Genomic DNA, 6,530 nt, shown 5'->3' on the forward strand with positions numbered 1-6,530 from the left:
TGGAAACAATCGGATCTCTTGACTGCTTCCAGAGCCTGGTGAGCCAAAATCTCAACACCTACTAGGAGTTCAGAATCACAGGGTGGAGCTGCTTAAAAACAGACGCCACCAGCAAAGTTTCTTTAAACCAGAAGACGTGCTTTGTAAGACCTTGGGCTTCAGGGCTACTTGAGCAACTCACTGATTTCTGAAGGAAGAGGTGTCTTGTCACTAAAGGACTGGCAACAAGGGGAAGTTGTGGCTATGTATTCTGGGAACAGCTCAGTACTGCCAAAAAGTCCTTCTGTGCCGATCAAGTTCAACAAAATGCCTAGCCTTGTAGTCAGAGCAAAGGTATGAATCTGAAACCAAATTTCCACACCTTTTAAAATTATAATCCCATAATTAACCTTATGAATTATGTTGTGTGTTGAAAACTATATTACAATGTTTGGTGGGATAATTGTGTTTTGAGGGCCATCTTTTTGGTCATGAGACTCTCCCAATATGAATTTTCTTCTTTCCTTCTTTGCCAATAAAAGAAAAAAAGAAGCCTGAAGTTCAGATTCATCTATTCCCATTTAAGTCTACATTAGCCATTAACAAAATGCACTTTAAAAAATACTCTCCAGTGATATCAAATCATAGTTAAATAAATATGTATGTGCATATATGTGTATAAAACTGTAAAACTGAGCCTAAAGTATGCTGTTCATCTTATCATTAAGTAAGATAATTAGATAATGTCTGCTATATGGACAGTTGGCTCTGTGCTTCATCAGCTGTTAGAGACAAGCCCTGTAAAGGGAAAAGTCCCTCAAAAGCAAACTGGGAATTAACTGTGTAAAAAGACCCATACATGTTATAATATCCCATTATTTGATACAATTAATATACACTAGTGAGTTATTTTTAAAGATGGAGGGATTAAAACAGACTCTCCTATTTTAGGTTTATAGTTAAAAATGTCCTTAGCAGAATAATTAGTTTTCCATGTTGCTTTGTCTCCTCCTTTGTTGTATAGTAGGTACAGTAGATGAGAAGTATGGGTCAATCTTTTTCCAGTCCTTTGGAAATCCATTTATTTTTAGATGCTTGTATGGCATATTCATTGATGGAAATGACAAAGTAGTATCAAAAATTGTATTCAGGTAATTAATATCCATATTCAAATTCACTTGTCAATGGTAGAGCCTCATTAATTGTAACGATTATGGCGTAACCATTCATGCTTCCGGTGAAAAACCATCTTGATGGCTGCTATGTGGCAATGTAGGTGCTTGATTGGGAGACAAAACTTTTTGGAAAGAAATTGCACTTGTAGGATTCATTGTGTACTTTTTGGATTTGAATTTAATACACAGAACCCTCTCAGCTAATGCTCTTCTCGATCTCACACTGGGAGAGACCAACTTAGCCCTTTAAGAATGAGGGACGGTACAGGGTGAGCATCAGAAACTGACAACCACTGGCTGTAGGACAGTGTGCCAACAATTGCTCAGGCAGTAAGTCAGCATGGTGGGGCTTGGACAGGAGGCTACAATGGCTAATTCTTCTTCACCACATGACTGATACAAAGGCAATTGAAAAGCAGTACTCAAGCAGCTTAACTGTTTGAGAAAAGATAGTTTGGGATCATTATTATTTTAGAATTTTTTAAATGATCCCAGAGTATTTTATCAGTGTTATAGTACAGCCTAGAGGACTCTTCACCAGTCTAGTATCCCCTTTCTGCTTATAAGTCGGGGAGTCGTTCATTTATTGCCCTGACTTTCCCACAGGTAGAGCCCCAATCCTCTGGCTAGAGGAGAAGGAGGAAGCCCGACTCCCTTCTTTAACCAAATGACTGTCTGGAACCCTTAGTTTCTGGTATTTTAAAGTAAGCTATGACATCGAGCATGGTGGTGCGTGGTGATTACTCCATCACTGAGAAAGCTGAGTCAGGAGGGGAGTTCAAGGTCAGCATGGGCTAGGTAACAAGATGCTGTCTCAAACAAACAAAGGAAAACATGTATATTTACTCCATAGGTTTATGTATAATCTGAACACATGTTCTTACTACTTTAAATGTTTATTTTACTCCATAATAGTAAGTTTGAGTATATTCCAAAAGTTTAGTAAAACCGTACTTCAAGCGTCACAGTTCAGCAGTTTCTTCTCTCAGACGGCCGTGACTTTCTCTCTTCAGGTATGTGCCTCTTCCTAGACAGAGCCACTCATGTCTTTTCACTAGGAATTTGATGGGCCTGCAGTTTTCCCTGTAGACCTGAAGCAAATCTCCCAAACATTGCCTACAGCTCCCACAAACAAAGGTCAGTTTCTTAAATCAGCGTGCCCTGTCCTCTGTGTTACACTACACTTGAAAAATAAGATTTCTAAGAAAAATCTTTATAGAATTAGGGGTAGGCTTTTCTTTTTAGTAAAGCATTGATGGGTAGGGAGGGTCAGTGGCAGAGCACTTGCATAGTAGGTTCAAGACCCTGGGATTTTTGTTGTTTTTTCTTTTCATTTTGGTTTTTCAAGACAGGGTTTCTCTGTAGTCCTGGCTGTCCTGGAACTCGCTTTATAGACCAGGCTGGCCTTGAACTCAGTGATCTACTTGCTTCTGCCTCCTGAGTGATGGGATTAAAGTCATGCACTACCACCACCCAGATTGGTAAATAATTGATTCCCAGGATTGTTAAAATCATAAGGAACTTAGGTATGTTCATAGCACTATATTTCTGTACTATAGGCTTACTAAAAATGGAGACTTATTCTGCTTATTAGGAACCATTTCTCCTTGTGGGCAGTATTTGTCAGTGTCAGCCTTGAAGCCCATATCAAGAGATTCTGTTATTATTCTCCTTTCCATAAAATCTTCAGGTCATTGTTATGTGGTTGTTTTTGAAAGAGGGCCTTACTTGGTAGCCCAGGCCCGCCTTGAGATCTTCCTGTCTTTGCCTCTGGAGCTCCCCGGCTCAGAGGGCATATCCTTTACATCATTCCACTGAGCTGCTAAAGAACTTGATGGGGGGTACACCTATTAAAATACCCTTTTAAGATGAATATTTGAAACTTGGATTGTTGGGGCTGGAGAAATGGCTGAGCAGTTAAGAGTACCTGTTACTCTTGCAGAGGATCTGGTGTGGTGCCTGTCTGTAATCCTAACACTTATAAGGTGGACTTTGAAGGTTAAGGAGTTTAACGTCACCCTCAGCTGCAGAGGAGTTCAAGAAGCCAGGGCTACATGATAACACACTCAGAAAATCCCAAATACCAACAATACTAAGTTTGCTATCTTTGGATCCTGTATGTATGTGTCTGTGTGCTTAACAATGAAGCATCTGACCGTATGCTCTCCACAGGGATGTCACGAGGATTTTGAAGGTGAATATGATAACAGTGTCTTGGGTCTAGAAAAAAGGTGTTTTTAAACATCCCAGTTAATTTTAAATGTTTGTCTTTTAAAATATGATACACAGATTAATAAATGTTAAGCTGTAATGTTTAAAATGACTAAAAATCTTTTTTTTGTAATTCCAGTTTTATAAACCATAATGATATTTTCAAAGACGTGCTTGGTGGTCTAAACTTAGAGTCGCCATTTTGAAAAGGTCCTATGATAGTCCCCCCTCCCCCCCATCCCTCCTTGGGAGAAGGAGCTGTTTCCTCATGGAAACTGAGGCCTGTGCTGCCGGTTAGGAGTCTGCATCGGTAAAATCGCACTTGTTACAAATGCACCCTGGTACCCGACCACTTCTTTTTGTGTTCAGCCCACTCCACTGTGTTCTTGTTTCACTTAGGGACATCAAGCAAGGACAACAGCCTTTCTCAAACTACGACATGCTTATCAGCTAATTCGGTGAAATAAAAATTAGGCTTTTAAAAGTAGCTATTGTGTTCATTCTAAATGCTTGGTTGTTTGTTTACTAATCACATCTGTGTGGTTCACCTACAGAACAAAAGTTTTTAGACTTAACGTGTTTGTTGATGTTAATATTTATGCCTCAATTCCAAAGTAAAAGCTACTTCCTTCATAATTTCAAATTTATAATGCAATTTCAATTTTAATTGGTTTCCATAAATTTATTAACATGACTTATCATTTCAGGTTTTCTTTTATTTTACATATCTCTATAGTAGTGGATGTTTAGCCAAACATTAGCAATTCTTTAAGGTTTTACTGTGTGTGTGTATGTGTACACTTAAGCAAATTCCTTGAGGAGGTCAGAGGAGGGTGTCAGATGTTTTGGAGCTGGGCTGATTGGCAGTTGGGTGTTACCCAGTGTGCCTGACATGGTGCTAGGAACCCAACTAGTCCCCAGAAGAGCAGCCATTGCCCTTAACTTCTGAGCTGTCTCTCCAGCCCCAGTGGTTCTTACAGTACTGCTGATGTGTACAAGTGCCTATAAAAGCTTTCCTTTTTACAGAATGAAGAAAAACGAAGCTATTGTGCTGCCATGAGTAAAATCGATGTACGTGTGTGATTTCCCAACTCATCTTGGCTACCACCCCCCCCCCCCCCACACACACACACAAAGGGAGTGATTTAAAGGGAGTGGAATATTCTCTAGTGTGGGAATACTGGTAAGGGACAAGGTTGTTTGGTAGCCAGGGACACCTGTTCCTGTCTCATGTTTCTGTGGAGCCGGCTTCCTATGGCAGGGTTCCTAACCTTTCCCCGCCCACCAGAGTTCTTCAGAGAGCAAGGCTCCCGTGGCTCACCCCCTCCAGTTCTCTGTGGACGCTGTGCAGAGCCGCCAGCCCAGGTGTTGATCAAATCACTGTACTCTGAGGTGAAGTACTACCCTGCCAGCCCAGGCGCACTCAGTCCTGAAGCTGTCTGCCCCAGAGTTCTCGCGATGGTTTCTTTGGTCCGACCAGCAGACTCAAGCTTCAACTCTCACTTCACAGCTTGGGCAGGATGACATCATTTACTAAGCCCCTCCCTCCACCTTTAGGAAAACTGTTGGGTCGGATTTTGACCACTGTGACATCTCTGTTACTTCGTTTGCCTCGTTTATTGAAATTTTGGTAGCTTTCTAATTGACTTCTCGCCGGGCGATGGTGGTGCACGCCTTTAATCCCAGCACTCGGGAGGCAGAGGCAGGCGGATCTCTGTGAGTTCGAGACCAGCCTGGTCTACAGAGCTAGTTCCAGGGCAGGCTCCAAAGTCACAGAGAAACCCTGTCTCGAAAAACCTAATTGGCTTCTCTTTCTACTCTTGCCCCTTACAGAATATGGTGTTTCGAGATCGTTTCTTCATGCGTGTGACTTAGATTGTTCCTACTGGACATAGGTCACCATCCTGGACATTTCTAAGCAGGGACCGGGGTGATAAAAAGGATGGCTAGAGACTGTTTTAGTGGGAATACTATTAAAGATCAGGCTGGGGCAAGGACGCCTGTTCCTGTTTCATATTTCTGTGGAGAGGGAGTCCTGGGTGTCTTGGAACTGTTAGGTCTGTAGACTAGGCTGACTTTGAAACTTAGAGGTAGGTCTCTCTGCCTCTGCCTCTCAAGTGCTGGGATTAAAGGTGTGTACCACCACACCCAGCTGAGGATATTTTAACTTCTTGACACATCCTTACTTAAACCCTAGAGAAGGTGAGGATTCCTTCACATGGGGGGTTGTAGCTGGAACTTCCCATCTCCTCTTACTGTTTCCCAGTGCTCACTCATGCGGCACCCCACTCCACCTCTTGACTGTGCCTTAGGGTGTCTACCTACAGACCTTTCCCCTGATCACCTAAGAGCCTGTCTCCTCTCTGACGCTTGACTAGTGAAACTTTAACCCCTTCCCCCACCTGACATTTTCTCTACAGCACTTCAGACTTGAGGTACATGTTTATGTTGCAGTCCAACTAGAATGGACACAAGGAAGTCAGGAAGTCATCTGGGCCATAAAATCCCTTTCTGCTTCCACAGGCTTCTCCTCTCCGCAAGGCCTGAAACACCCACCGTGGAGCTTACATGGTACTTAGCTGTACATAGAGTACTCATGGGGCTTCTGTGCCTATGTCCACACAGGTGTCACAGGAAGGCACTGTGGTGTTTGTGGGTGGAGGGATGTAGCTCTTTAGAGGCAAACAACGAAAGCAAAAGGGTTAATTAAGGTTTTTACTCTTTTTCTTGCTTTGTGTAAACTCTGAATATCATTCAGTTTGGATATTAACACAGGAACTGGGAATGGCGGGATTTAAGCCAAGATCTTTAGCTTGAAAGGATGAAGACTTGAGAAAAGTATGACCAGAGGCAATGGGATTATGAAAATTATAAATAAGAGTAATATCACCAATACCAGCCTGTTAAGTCTTGACAGCTCATATTTCAGTTCTCTGTCTTCCCACAATACAATTTCCTAGGACTGTTTGGAACAGATATTCCGTTAACTGCTTCCTGAACTAAGTGAGAATCCTCACTTCAGGAATTTTTATAATTACTATAAATCAAAAACTAGTAGAGAGGATTTGGGAAAATGATTTTTTTTCCTCTTAAGCTGAGTGTTTACCTATCTGGTACAGCTTAAGATTGGCTTGAATTACTTGGTAAATAGTCACACGCACCAGG

This window comes from Microtus oregoni, unplaced genomic scaffold (genome assembly GCF_018167655.1).
Source record: "Microtus oregoni isolate MIOR12 unplaced genomic scaffold, Mior012 000014F_ref0000157, whole genome shotgun sequence".
Taxonomy (NCBI): domain Eukaryota; kingdom Metazoa; phylum Chordata; class Mammalia; order Rodentia; family Cricetidae; genus Microtus; species Microtus oregoni.